Source organism: Aythya ferina (assembly GCF_964211825.1).
Source record: "Aythya ferina genome assembly, chromosome: 1".
Classification (NCBI taxonomy): domain Eukaryota; kingdom Metazoa; phylum Chordata; class Aves; order Anseriformes; family Anatidae; genus Aythya; species Aythya ferina.
Window position 1 is genome coordinate 114,751,524 of NC_140296.1, and position 15,310 is coordinate 114,766,833.

The 15,310-nt window shown below is 36.6% G+C and overlaps 2 long non-coding RNA genes across 3 annotated transcripts in view; one reads left to right on the top strand and one right to left on the bottom strand.

Annotated features, from left to right (window-relative positions):
* Nucleotides 1-2,775: 2,775 nt before the first annotated feature.
* Nucleotides 2,776-15,310, top strand: part of LOC311437961 — a 32,115-nt gene continuing 19,580 nt past the window's right edge. For both annotated transcript variants that reach the window (XR_014693858.1, XR_014693859.1), the window contains exon 1: nucleotides 2,776-2,962. This is a non-coding gene — a long non-coding RNA (uncharacterized lncRNA). The remainder of the gene's footprint in view (nucleotides 2,963-15,310) is intronic.
* On the bottom strand, nucleotides 2,819-6,226 carry LOC311437974. The gene is made up of 2 exons (XR_014693874.1): nucleotides 6,151-6,226; nucleotides 2,819-3,015 (listed from the first exon to the last, which is right to left on the bottom strand). It is a non-coding gene; the product is annotated as an uncharacterized lncRNA (long non-coding RNA).

Genomic DNA, 15,310 nt, shown 5'->3' on the forward strand with positions numbered 1-15,310 from the left:
GCATCTCTCTAATTCTTTTTCCTGAGCCTTAACAATGGCTAGTTACAAAAGCAGCTAAGAAGGCTCCATAGGTGATCTAGCACATATATTTTATATATTTTATAGTCCTTATAGCATCCTAAAATCAAATTCCTGTTTTACTTTGAAGAATTCTTGGTTCAATGCATTATTACAGATTAATTATTCTGAGTTTTGGAAAACAGCCAGTTAAGATGGGCAGGAAGAGAAATGTTTGGTTTTGACCAACTACATAACAACTCTAACAGCATGTGACACTCTCTAAAACAATGCAACTTTTGGGGCATGTATGGGTACATATTTATTATATTTTTATCATTATATTATTTATTTTATTTTTTTATTTATTTTTTTTTTAGCTCATGGTTTAATGGTAGGTGGATTATTGGAACTGATGATCTTAAACGTCTTATTCAAGAGAGAAATGATTCCAAGGGAGTTCCAGGCCATATTCCAACTCTGTCTACTTCGACTAAATCCTGCAGTTGTACTACTACATCCTACTGTTGCAAAATGTTACTTTAAATTTATTGGGCACATTTCTGAGAAATAAACATGAGCTCAAGGAACATGTGAAAAGGAAGAAAATTATTATTAATATTTTTGATCTAATTCTTTTCTTTCTGTTGTGGTATCAGCACTTGCTCTGTACAGGCTACTCCTGAATGTCATGAAATATTCAACCAAGACAATTGAGTTTTGGTCACCGAAGCAAAGAACAAAATTCTTAATTATGTTACTGATCTCCCAGATTCTCCCTGTGAAGTTGGTGCTGGGGAAGGAAGATCAAAAGAATAATTGCACAATTATATGAATCTTCCCTTCTCTTTAAAGGATTCTGGTTTTGAATGGGTCTTGGAAGCTGCAGCATGCTTCAGTTCTGTCTACATTCAGGAAAATGTATGAATACCTGAAGCAAAAGCAGAATTTTCCATACTTAACACTGCAAAAAGGATGGGGTTACTGTGGAGCTTCTCAGGAATATCTCACCCTTTTAATTTAACTCCTGTGTTTTCCTAAAGGTGATCACCAGCAGGGAACTTGCACATGGCTTCCATGTGGTCATACACTTCATTGTAACCAGTGCTGCAATTTTTGTACATAAAACTATCTTCAGTGCTTCATGGATTTTTAGTTACTTGTACTCAAAATGTCTGAATGTTTGAAGTAGTAAGTTACTGCCAAATGCAAATGAAATGATGATTGTGATGTGAAGTTAATAGCAATTTCTGAACATTTTTTTGTTCAGGAAAATCCTGTCAAAGTGCTTTGAGAAAATGAAGGGTGCATCAGGCTAAAACTTGTATCAGTCTATGTTCCCAAATCTCCCCATAGAACCTAATTTTCAGGCACTCTTTCTGGTCTCGACTCTCGAAGTCATACAGGAAATGAGGTACTTGCATGTACAGCACCCATGGAATTGGGGATCTGATAACCCTGCTATAGCCCATGCTATAAATGGGAAAATTCTTCCAGAGGGCTCTGCCAGTCTACCTCATACATGAACCCTTTACTGCCTTTGTCAGTCTTTCAGAGATAATATTTTGCATATGCCAGGCCATTTGTACCATCTGTAGCACAAAATTTTGTTGAGCAGAAGGAGCACAGACACTTGGATAATTGATTGGTCTTTTATTAGAGCAGGAATAGATACTGAGGCAGAAAACTCGATACGAGGATTTTGCCATTTAAGTAAATAGAAATAGTGACCATATCTGTTTAGGCACTGCAAGTGTCAGTGCAAGGTAAACAGTCAAACTGAGACAACAAAGAAATATATGAAGTATGTGCTGTATTGTCTTATCTCAGCTGCTTGGTGTTGGAATGAATGGCTCACCTTTGCAACTTTGCAGGCTGAAAAAATAATTTATATGCATGTTTATAAAAATTAGTCTCACAGCTACTCCATCTTAAGGTGTTCATTTTTGGATCTTGACAAATGCAGTCCCTAGGGTTGAGTATTGTGGTAGTAAAATGACTGATTGCAACGTTTATCATCATGGCGCAATAACAAATAGCTCAGTCTGGCAGCCATCATTTTCCTAAACCCTTTTGTCAGTAAGTATGTGCTGACATAACTTTCATGGCAGTTGTATCTCTGTAGCCTGACTTTATTCCCTCATCCTTTACCTCATAATGTAAAGCATTGCTTCACAGATCCAGATGTGGTCCAGGCAATGAAAAGAAGCCAAAGCCAACTCATCCTATTACTCAAAATACTTTAGTGTTGACACAGTGAAAGGACACTACACATTCAATTAAGGGCTAATAGTTTGGCCTAGCTCCTAGAAAGGAGCCACAGCACTGTACAGCAGTAGTACAATGCTCATTTCAGTGAGCCTATCATTGTAAAATTTGACAATTTCATGTATTCTGCACTTCATGGATTTAGGTTAAAATGTAAATTTAATTTGGGCACAACCCACCCAAGTTGTGAGTGCCCTGTTATACGCACTGAACTTTGATACTCACTGTGAAGAGGTAGTGTTATTGGTGGATTTTGTATTGGTCATGAGCTGTTTACAGAAACTTGATGAATTGAGCTCAAGTAGAAAGTTATCTTTCAGTGACAGATATATATAAAATCTATAAAATCTCCAAAAATTTAAAAATGTCTAATACTTCCTTGAATGATCACAGAACTATGTTACTAGCTGGCTTCTGCCTGGAGAGCACAGTTATCACATTTTCAAGGTATTAAAAAATATATATATATTGTCTTCACTACAGCATCCAAACAGATAGACTGTTTTCTCTTGACATTTTTGTTTGTTTGTTTGTGTTTTTTTTCAGAAACAAGCAAAGTAATAGCTGCAGTATGAATTCTGCCAGAGTCCAACACCCATGTTGCATAAGGGTTGAGGAGACTGATCTGGAATCCCAGTTGACAACACGAAGATGAACTCTCAGGGCTTGGGGTCTTGGCCATACATCATACAGATCTGTAAGTGGCTGTTCATTAACATAGGAACAAGTTCGAGTTGAGACTGTGGTGTCCTAGCAACAGAAAGCAAAATGTATGCAATTGTTTAATGCCTTAATTTACCAACTTCTTCATTTTGCATTCCACATGAATTTGAGATGAAAGCACCAATATATATATATTTGTATGTTTGCATATATACGTAGATATTTTATTCAGTTATAGGTATATGCAAATACACACACACATATATATGCATGTGTGCATCCCTAGAATATATGGAAACCTCAGATTATGATCAGAAAATATTTATTCAAATTTCCATTTATGCTGTTGTGGAGGAAAGAAATAGATTTAAATGCAGAAACAGGTGAAGAGTCCATTATCAAATGAGTGACCTTGATATCATGGCAGTTTGCTGCATCATAGTGTTAGTCTAAGAACCTTTATAAAAATATCTTTTTACAAAACAAGGCAAGACATTAATGTGTTTAAAATATCCTCTAATGAATTCTGATCCTTTCTCTGCTGAAATCCAAGTGCATTTACAGATGGTTTTACCATATTCTATCCTATCGCAAAGAAAGAAAAAAAGCTGAAATTCAGCTGGCTGGTTTCTCACTACTTCTCTAATCTGTCTATAATTTTGTGCATTTAGTCTGTGGGAGAGATTGGATAATTAAAGAATTCCATTACCTCAACTGCTTAAGCATTGTTACCTCCAGAGTTGGATTCAAAGGAGACTTTTTTTTGTTGTTTGACTTTTGAGGGAAGAACCTGTTTTTGCAGAGAAGGATTTCAAAAGCAATAAGAGAAGAATATGAACATAAGAGAAGAATATGAACATGCACATAAACTGAGAGGATGCATTCTAGCTTTGTGTTTATAGCACTGACATTTTATTTTACCTCTTTCTCATCATTGTTGAAAAAGTGTTTTGTATGACTTTTAGAAGGAAGTTCAATGGTTCCTTCAAGAGATGTTTCTCAAAAGGCAGAATTGGAAAGCCCACACTTATCTCATTCTGTTGATCATTTACTTCTGAGTCTGTGCCTGAAACAAGGGACAGTAATGGGCTATAGGTACTACTTCCACCCTACAGGGCTGTATAAGGCATGGTCAGCAAGCTACAGAGCTATATGGAAGAAGAATAAATAAATTTATTCTGGAACATTTTTCATTTCAGTGGATAAGAATACTTATCCTTATAACTGGTTAACACTCTGTGAAAGTGTTAGCCAAGTACAGGCTGCTGATCTGAGAAAGTGAGAAATATTTAGACTGCCTTAGCACTTCTTCCCACCAAGCTACTTCTAGATGTTTCTTGCTTGGTTTAAACACATTATTAGCAGGGGAGAGACAAGGAACTTCTTTTTTCCTCAATGACCCACTGTCTTCTCCTGCCCTCCCACAATCCTTTTTGTCTCTAGACATGTCTCTAGATGGTAAAAGGTGAAAAGGTTATTCCATATAATCCTGTAAAAGGGTTTTGTTGTTGTTTTTGTTGTTTTGGTTTTGTTGTTCTTGCTCTTGTTTTTTAATCTATAACTCAATGGCTAGTTCAATTGTATGACTTCTTAATATAACACAAGCGCTGGGCATCTCATCAACAGAGCTGGGGTGGGAACAGATTTCTTGATGGTGTAAGAAGGCCTCCCTATCTAAAACACAAAGAAAACAAGTTATTTCAAAGGTTTATATAGGGAGATGGAAGTTATACCAGAATATTTAGCAGCTTTGTGGCCTAGTTACCCACCTAGGATATGGAAGATAGTCATTAGATACAGGGGCTTACCTCATCTCGGGGCTGGACCCTGATACTGGCTCATGAATGTCTTCCTCTCCAAGTCCAGGTTTTCCATCATGGACCTGAGCAATTTTCTTAAGAAAACATGTTGTGTTTTCTTAAGATGTTGTGTTCCCATATATGTTTTATGTTTGGAGGAGCATCAGCCCTGAAGAGGGCTGTGTCCAGTGACTAGTCCAGTGACTAGGACTGGATGCATCTTTACCGTGCAAAGGGCAGGAAGCAGGAGCAACACAACCAGTTCTCCATGCTGTTGTCCTTGGGCTGCTCAGTACCACTCAGTACCCCACTAGGTTAATGACACTGCTCTGGGGGCTTCCTGCATGACTTACTCCCTCACCTGGCATTTCTAACATCCCCCCATGCTGCTCAGTAGAGAAAGGTCCTTAATTGGTGGTTGTGTTAGTGAAAACACATAGGCTTGGGAATTAGTCAGTCATCAGGGCAGAACTGAGAAAAACTGAAGTCCTTACAGACCTGATTCTCATAAATCTTTCCCTGGATGGGAATGACTTATTCCATTCTTGTAATATTCAAAGCAGGTAAATGTGAGTATTTATAACACCACAGAATTGTAGCTAACACTTCTTCACCCAGTCTCAAAATTTATGGTAACTTACTTTTCTAACTGCAGCAATTTGCCACAGGCCTTAAAAAGGATTTTGAGTATAAAACACCTTGGGGGATGGGGGGAGTGGAAAATAAATCAATCTCTGATGATCACAAAGTATTATGGTCACCATATAAAGCTGTAAATTCATATGTGACACTTAAATTGGGAATGTGTGTGTGTGCAGCAAATTATGCAGGGAGGAGAAATGTCTGAATTCAAATGATAGTGCAGGTCAGGGGAATTTCACCCCTTCAGATACTTAGTCTAAAAAAGACTCTGTATTTTGCAAGGTAGTTGCTCTTTACTAGCACATGGTAACCATGATTACCACTGCGTTTGCCAGGAGAGAAATACTCAAGAAAATTCCTACCAATCCTCTTGGGGCAAAGAATTTTCCCTTGTGGAGCTACAGCTGGGTCTGTTTTCACTGCTGCACCTGGTATGTTCCTGATCTAAACCCAGCCCCTGTTTCCTCCAGTAGTTGGCAGGGAAGAAGTGTGCAAGCACATTCACATGTATGTTCAGCTCAGTGCTCCTCTGAACAAGCCTTTGATGCCTCTGAACCTGTGGCTAGCCTTTCAGGAGCAAACTGAAATCCTGCTGCCATCCGCAGACAGATTTGTTGCCATGTGTCACTTATTGTGGCTGTGACTATTTGCCCAGTAGCCCGGAGGGATCACTATGGTGTCGTCAGTCCCTGTGGCCTCTTCAGCTTGGCTTTGCCTGTCAATAGCTCTCTGACTTTTTCCTTTGCTGTAGGTCACATGGATATTTCAGTGTTGTAGCTACCTCTTGAATAGTTGCAGATCAATTTCTGGTGCACAAAACCATGGTCATTTTCACTTCTCACAATGATGTAATTCTCTGGAAGAGCAATCAAAGAAAATGTTATGTACAAACTGTATCATACATAGTAAGTGAAGGGTATAGCTACAATATATAGCTAATGACAGCAAATCAGATAAACTTAAATAGCATCTCCCTGGTGCTGTGAGGTGAATATTTTTCTCTCGTCTTCTCAAAGTTTCCATGCCAGCAATATATTATGATTTGACATTTAACATTTTGTTCTATTTTACTTTTGTCTGGGAGGGGTTAGACAGATTCTGTGATGTCCCACTCTCGAAAACTGAAATTAGGTTTAGGGGTGTGTGTGTGTGCATATGCATATATGTTCACATAAACACCCAAAGACATTTTAACTCTGTTGATAACTCAACAGGAAAATTAAGTATGTGCTTTATTGTTATCCTCTTTAAAAAAAAAAAAAAAAAAAAAAAAAAAAAAAAGTGAGTGGCTCAAAAACTAAAGCACTCGAATATTGCATATAACAACTATGTAATTGTGACTACTACTTGGTCTGGGAAGCATGATTTCTTATGCATATTTCTGTATTTATCGATGTATTATCTTAATAAGAAGGTATTTTAGAACGGTATTGCTTTAAGTTTGTAGGTTTCACTGTGGACTTGGCTAGGCAGAATGTGATTTGGATTTATTGAAGCAGATGTTAAGCAGAGAGAAGAGACTGACATGTCTGTAGTGGTTCCGTAACTGTCTGAATTATTGTCAAAATGCTAGCACTGGCACATCTCTAATTTAATACACATTTCAGCAGTGACCATGGTAATAAAATCTAAACTGTCTCATTCTTCTTTCATTAAAGGCAGAAAGGGGAAAAAAAAAGGGGGGGGGGGGGGGGGGGGTTGGGGACAGAGAGAGATCTGTATCAATATGAATACAGAGGTGCTTCTGATTGACATGAAAGTGTCCTTTTATCAAAAACAAACAAACACAAGAAACAAGAAAGCAAAGAAAGATTAATTTTGTTGTTATAATGCATTATCGATTGTGGGGTGTGTTCTTTTTAAACAAATGTGATGTTTCAACGGAATTCACCGTGCACTCAAATGGTTAATTGCAAAGCTGCCCTCCAAAGCACCATGTCTCATTTCTAAACTGTACATCTCAACTCACAAGAGAGAGACAAAAGATGAAAACAGCTTGGATCTCAAATTTAGAAAATTAATAAAAACTAGATAAATAGCATGAGTCCCCTACAGTGAAACCTGTCTGGGTTTCAAAGACATTTAGGGGGCTCCTGTACTTCTGTGATCCATGATAGGTATTGTGGCTACTGGGGTGCTCAGGAGATGGAAGCTCCCTCACAAAGAGCTAGGGACTGGAGCCGGTCTATAGAATCAGGGCACCTACACAGAAGACAGACCCCAGCATGGATTCTGCCTCAAACGGGCGAGGGCTGCTCAGGTGCTTGATTGCTCAGGTGTTTGGGTTGCCTTTCTGAAAGCTGCATTGCAGGAACAGAAAGGGCTAATGCCATGTCACAGCAATACCTTTTCTTAACAGGTTAGACAGTTTCAGCTGCTTGAGAAACAAGTGCCTTCATTTAGCTTATGGATAATTCCTGAAACAAGGCACTTCTTTTTGCATCAGCTGACACTAGCAGAAGACAAGCTTGAAGTCAGTGGGAGCTAGGGGTTCTATCTAGGTCTGCAGAAGCTAAGAGTACCTTCAGAGCTGTGCTGTGAAAGGATATTTTTCATCCTAGTAACCAGCCAAATTAGGAATATACCACTGTGCTTAGAGTAGAACACTTCAGTAGGTGGTCAAACATCTGCTTGATAAGCATAACCCATCACCAGAAGTGTCTAATTAATCCCAGTGTGAAAGTGCATCAGTTCTATCACTGTTTTGGGGTGGAGTCTTTCAATTGCTTCAACAATTATGTGCTACTAACTTCATGCAGGGAGACTTGATAAGACAGTAGGGTTGAAAACAAATGGTTTTTGTTTGTTTGTTCATTTGTTTGTTTTTTTCTTCAGAACATATATTTGTGAATTTGTTACTTTGGCATTTGGTTTTAGAATTAGCATAGCTTTGGATTATTCTACAGGATGGGAAGTTCTGACTTAGCCTAGCCCTATTTATATATAAAGAGTAATGATGATAGTTATCCATTTATAAATGCTGTAATTGATCACTTGACACATAATGCTTAGATTTAATGCCTCATGTAGTATGATAAAACTCTTAAATATGTATATAATCCTCAAGAGGGTTTAGTTAATTACTTTGGGAAACAATAGTAAATTTAAACATGTGGGTAATTAAATTCTCATCCACAGTGGTAATATCTTAGCTATTCAATATAGAATGTAAGCTGAGTTTATCTGCTTTTCATTGGGAAGTGGCATTGAACAGTAAAATCTTCTAATGAGATTTTTTTTTTTCTATAAACAATAAAAATAACCCACTGAAACTTGGTTTCTTTAAAATGATTTAGCATAGTGGGAGCATGGAAACAACTCTGAATTACAAATAAGCACAACCGTCCAAGCAAAGTATGGTAACAGTGCTGAAGAGGCATTTGTAGTTATTTCTCACCTCTTAAACATAAGTCTAAAAGAAGTTTAAAAGTCCCCACTAAAAATTCAGAAGATTTTCTGTCACTGGCAAATTCAAGATTCATTAACAAACTGATTAATTGTGATCTATGTTCAGCTGGAGCACTAAAGAAACATGTTGCCTTGAGAACACTCCTCTATAATGACTTTTAAAAGTTCTAAGTAGTCCTGCCATTTTAAAGACTCAAATCAGTTAAATCTGTGTATTTTTTTCCAAGGAATATGATGGGAGGTAAATATCCATGATGATTCACACACACTAAGCTTAATTAAAAATAAATAAATAAATAAATAATGGAATTTTCTGTGACATTGGACTCCATCTCATTTTAAAGATAATGTCTCTTTCCAAATTTCTTCAAACTCTTCTCAAGGAAAAGGTTATACATATATCAATGTTTTTGTTCATCAGATAGATTATCTAGAATTATCTCTATTATATTATCTCTCATTACTAGAGGTAGAAAAGTACCATGGTTTTTGATATATGACTGTCCAGTTTGGCCATGCACATAAATTAGAGGTCTGATTTTTCCAATTCTGCTGAACCAGACTTGCCCAACTCTATAACTTACAAAACAGATAGTTTCACTCCAGAAAGAATAAGACCTATGAAAACAGGTAGCTTATGTAAAAGACTTTGTCAAAAAGCACTTTAATAGAAAAATATACCAAAGTCTATGAATCCAGGAAAAATTATTCTGCAGTGGAACTAAGTGTTTCATGTGAATACTTAGTTGCATTTTCCCCCTTATTTGTGTTATCTCCGTAATCTGCTTTGCTTTGGTCAAAGTCCTAAGAAGTTTCTGAAAGGGAAGACTTGTGTTTTGTAGTTCTGAAGTTTAATCACAATTATCCCATCAAGTTTTTTTTAATTTATTTATTTATTTTAAATTTTTCTTCTCTGGGAAGTAGCTTTATTATTTTTTATGAGAACTTTTAGTGAAAAAGTGTGCACTTCCAGTCAAAAACATTGCAAAGAAACTTTAAAATATGGCTGAATAATACAATTCAAGTTGAAATCTAGAATAATTTTGTGTAATCTGGAGAGTTTCAAACATGCATTTTTAAATCTGCATTGTCAGAGTATGTTTTGTCAAGTTAAATTTGTCTTATCAGGAAACAAACAACAACAAAAAAATACACTGGTAAAACTTGTTTACTGGAGTTTTGTGAAAATGTGCTCCTTCTGCTGCTGAAGTTTTTTTTTTTTTTTCCTGATTTTTTTTTCTTTTCTTTCTCCCTTTAAAATGATGGATATAGAATAAATGTTCCATATTGGAAAGACACATTGCTAATGCTCCTGTTGTCTTGGCATTCCAATACAAACCTCTTGTCTACACTGACCTGAGGTTATTGCCAGTTTAGCAGGCAGAAGGGGAGGTTCCCTTGGTATTCTTGAAATGTAGATGGTACATAAATCATTTTAAGGGTTTTAGAGGAAAGGAGTTTAACTTTTTTGAAAACTTTTCATCCTATAGCCCACTCTGTTGTACTAAAGCTGTCAAATTTTAAGCATATGTGGTGTTTTTCTATACATGGAACAGTGTCTTTCAGATGAGTCTGTCTTTTTCAAATTAAGAACAACAAAGTTGGCAGAAATGACAAACACATGGTAGGACAAAAATAATAAAAATATTGCTAGGACAACACAGGTTTTTCTTGGCAGAAATGGGAAAATTTGGTATATTGTAGTAACATTTGTTTTATGATAATATTTTTATGTGCATGTTGCAAGATGAATTTTGTTGCTTTTTCAGAGAGAAACAGAACTAGAAGGACAAGAGTTGCTGGTGACATTTGACTTGAATCTAGAAAGGCTTTTATTTTAGATTTACATTTCTTTATAAATATCTATATTTACACCTTGCTCTGAGAATATCTGAGATTATTCAAACATTAATGAATCATCTTCATAACCACCTTCTGAGGTAGAGAAATAGTATAATTTTGACTAAAGAAAAACAACCGGCAAATGGAAAGACTTAAGAGCCTCACCAAGATTAAGGTTGTTCTTTCCTATGAAGGATTGCAGGTCCAGATACAAAATTTTATTAGACTGTGTAAAACTGACAGATCTTCTTGGACTTGGAAGAACCTTTTCACAAGGGCTTATCTGTGCAGATAAAATGCTGGTATGGGAATTAGAAGGAGCTGTGGTCAGATGTAGATAATTATGTATTAGCTATGCATAGTTTCACATGAGATAGTTGTCAGCAGAAAATAACTTAAACTTGTTATATATTTTACTTACCGGCATTGATATAGCAGTGTGTTAATATTGAAATAACTTGAGACCTGGGGCTGGCTGTCACACCAATGGGAAAAAAAAAAAAAAAAAAAAAAAAAAAAAAGCAGTTATCCCCTTCTTTTTTGGTGGCTGTGAGCAAGTATTATGAAAGCATAACATTATTTGAAAATTTCAAGTGAGCAATGTCCATATAAAGATGTCAGGCAATGACTATTCTCAGAGATGTACTCTGGCCTCCCTTAGGATTAAGCTCATCCTAAACCCTCCCATTTTCTGATTTAGTGGCTTTCTTTTACCAACTCCTTTTCTCATAAAAGTGCAGTAGCAACCTTTTCAAAACAAATCCTTGCCTCTCCTCTCCAAAATAAAAACTTTAAAAATAAAAAAAAATACAAATGACAAATGCAGTTCTTCCTCTGGGAAGAGAAGAAAAAAGTAACAAAGTACATGTGATAGATGATCTTCTAGTTCATTGCTGATGGGTAGTATTAAGTCTCTTAAAGAATAGGATTTTCTTCCAAAGATTCCCCAAACCGGCACCATTCTGTTAACCTTGATGATAAAGTGGTGTTTAATCCATTCCTTCACCCCTCTCTCCATCCATCAAGTATCTTCTTTTAAAGTTCAAGCTCCCATTTTTACAGCACAGTATTGAAAGCATTTTCATCTTAGTGTTATATCTATGTGGCTAAAAATGTTGGTCTGGTTGCCAAAATTCAGAACCCCAGAAGGTAAATAAAGCCCCATGTTAAAGGAGATTACTTTTTTAGTTTTCTTCTAGTACTTATTCATGTTTCATCTGTGAGTACTCCAGAAAATACACTTGAGTAATTAGAATAAAATTAGGCCAGTCCTCATAGAAACAAGACTTTTTCCTTCATTTGACACAGTATGTAGCTTTGTGTTCACCACAAGTTGAAACTGAGCAGTTAGAGATTCTCATTTCTCCATGTCTGCTCTTTCCCAACAAAACATGTTGGCTAGGAAGCCAGAGTGAAAGGCCTGCCAACCTGATGAAAATATGCAAGTTTTCAAAAATGTCCTCATGCTAAATCACGAGGAAGCCAAGGCCTTTTGTTTTGTTGTGAGAAATCAAGGCAACAGTCTAGTGGAAAAAACATCACATGAGGCTGGGAAAATGAAGAGTTAAATCCCAGCTTTGCACTATTTAGAGTCAGGACTTGGATGGTGTCATCTAATTAATACATGAATGCCCTTCTAAGTGCCACTGGCTACCTAAAGATGTATGCACTGCCTCATTCACTCCAACCTATGCTCTTTCTTTGTTGTAATGCAAAATTCCATCTGGAAACATCATAAACCTTTTTTTTTTAAATGAAGTTTCACTTAAAGCTTCCAGTTAGAAGTTCCCTTCAACTGATGCTTATTTTCTAGAGAAGGATAGTGTTAGTCCAAGATCCTTCTCCCAAGGAAGTTGACCAAGCTTTGTTGTCATCTTAAAGAATTAGAATAAAATGTGTGGCTTTTTGTTTTTCATGGTCAACTCGGTACAGTTTTTAATATGAAAATTATTCAACTGTAATCTTGAACTGCTCGCAAAATGATTTGCTCATACACAGGTGTTCATGGAGGCTGACCAGCCCGACTGTAATAAGATATTGTAATGTGTTATATCATTGATAGACTGGGGACCAGGGAGTTTCACTTCTACACTGAATAATTAATTAAGCAAGAGGATGGAGGCAGCCTAATCTTTTAATAATAGCCCTCTTAGGCTGTGTTACAGACAAATTCTATTAGGAAAGAGATGCTTCTGATGAGCATGAGGCCTAATCTAATCAGAAATTTAAGTCACTTTCCTGTGTGGATCCTTGGATGACCCTTAACTACCACAGAGCAAAGAGCTTCACAACGCCAGATTGTGATAGGGATAGGTATTATGCTGAGATAGTGACTGCACTTTCTGAATAGCATGTTTCCTTATGATTATAGTCTCACTAATTCTCTCTTATTTTATTGTTTCTCTTGCTTTACTCTTTTACCACTTTTTCAGATCAGATCCATAGATGGATTGGATATAATTCCACATAAGCCAGGGGAAATATGCTAATATACATTACAGAAAGATGTTGTCTCACATAATAAAGTCAGATACCAACGTGAGACAGAATTTAAAATTGAGTAATCCCCTTCCTGCTTGAATCATAGCTTAATTAGTATTATTGGCAGTACCAATAGCTTACTGAAGTTTGGTCTGGGCTTCTAAGGAGGAAGATACAAGGCAGAAATTCTCACCTTTTCAAAGAAAAAATATCTTTAGAAATGACAGAAGTCCTCTTTTTCTTTCTATGCATGTTTTTTTTCAGTGATATTCTATCTAAGTTTTTTTCTCTTAGTTGTGGCACAGGAAAATCATCTCCATATTTGCTGCATGTTCCTAAATTATTGTATCTAAGTAAGCTACCAGTTGCTCCTTAAACTATATTTGAAGTATACCTATCCACAAATCTCAGACAACTCAGTCATAACCTATTATTGGCATCCTGCTGAATGTCCTGGCCCACCTATCACTCTGGGGAGGACTTATGAATCCAAGAGCATGGCAGAACAGATGAAGTGTTCTGACCTGTGCACTGGCAACACAAATGAGAGCAGCAGAAGACACAGGCAAACAGGCAGCTCAGTCCCAGCAAGAGGTAATGCAGAGAGTGAAGCAACAGGAGAACTGCCAGCAGCACAGACTCAAAAGCAGAATACAAATATGTTTCTACATGCCTTGCCTACTTCTGTCTCCTGCCCTCCCTTTTGCTGTCCTCTCATGCTGAAATTACAGTAACCCATTTTCAGGGCAGACATTCTCTAACTGCTTAGACATTTCAGAACTGTGTTGTAGGAATATGAAGTGAAAGCTTTCAAAATTATTTCTTTTTTTTTTTTTTTTTTTTTTTTTTTTTCCCCTCCTCCAGCTTCCCAGCTCCTTTTCTAAAGCTTAGCATACAGTTAAGCCCTAAAATTTTAACACCTTTTCCCTAGCCATGTCATGTTCCCTTTCTTACATCTCTCATTTCTACTATGGTGCTGCACTCAGCATGCAAATTAGTAGCTTTGCTGAGAGCTTTCTTTTAAGACCCTAAATTATCTCCACTAGTTTATTAGATCATTTCTTTAATAACACCAGCCTTCATGATTCACAGTGCTCACTTCTACGAAGGAAATATATTGATAGTATAAAGCAATTTTTTGTGTTTTTCAATTCTTTATTTTATGGTAAGCATTGTAAGATGTTCATTATATGCCTCTACCAGTTTATGGATGCAAATCTCTTCTCTTGCCACTTCCCTGGCTGTTTGTATTTCATTAATATCCAGAAATCTCAGCAATGGCCCAGGATCCCAGTGCAGTATTTGTACTGGGAGCACAAAGCTACCATTTTGAGGAAATAAACACAAGCATAGTGAAATTCTGAAAGCTCTGTGCTTTCAAATACTTTCTTTTTTTCCAGATGTGGGTTAAAGGGGTAAGTGTTAACCATTGGAAATAGTTACTAGAGCTTTTCATCTCTCAAGACTTTAATCTAATTTTTTATTAATCTTATGGTTTATGGAAAGTGCTTGTTTAGATAATGCAGACTAGAATACTTTTTCTCCTTGACTAGAAACATTACTGATGTAGCAGCTGCTATACAATTTTCTGCAACAAAATGCATACAGGAAGTTGAAAAACACCAACCCAACTGTTTCAAATAAAGCACTACAGTACACAGGTGCTGCTCAAAAGACAAGTTGTTCTCATAGTTTAAAAAAAAATTATGCACCAACATAAAAATATACATAAATATGTATATACATTTTTATACCTGTATGTGTAAAAATAGTCTAAAAACAAGAACAGTCACAGAAATTCTCTAACTTAGTATACTTAGGCTCCACATATAAATCAACTTGACCTTATAGGTGGCATCTGAAGTAGTCCACCACCTGCAGTAAATCAAGAGAAAGAGTGTAGTAAACAGATGATGGTCTTGTGAAATTTTAAGGAAATCAGACATAACTGGCCTGAAATTCAGAAAGGTTTCTCCTTGGAGGGCAAGCATTGACCCTTAGGGCAGTATCAACAATTTTATAACATGCTCAGAAGCAAATATCTCAGTGGCACAGCATCACAAGTAGCTGTGCACAATATGTTTGCCCTCCAGTAGAATAAATCAATGAGAGAACAAATAGTGAGTGTGGCAGAAAGGGAAAAAAAAAAAAAAAAAAAAAAAGCCACAGACAGGCACATCATTTCCTCCTGTGATGCAAGCTCATCCTTT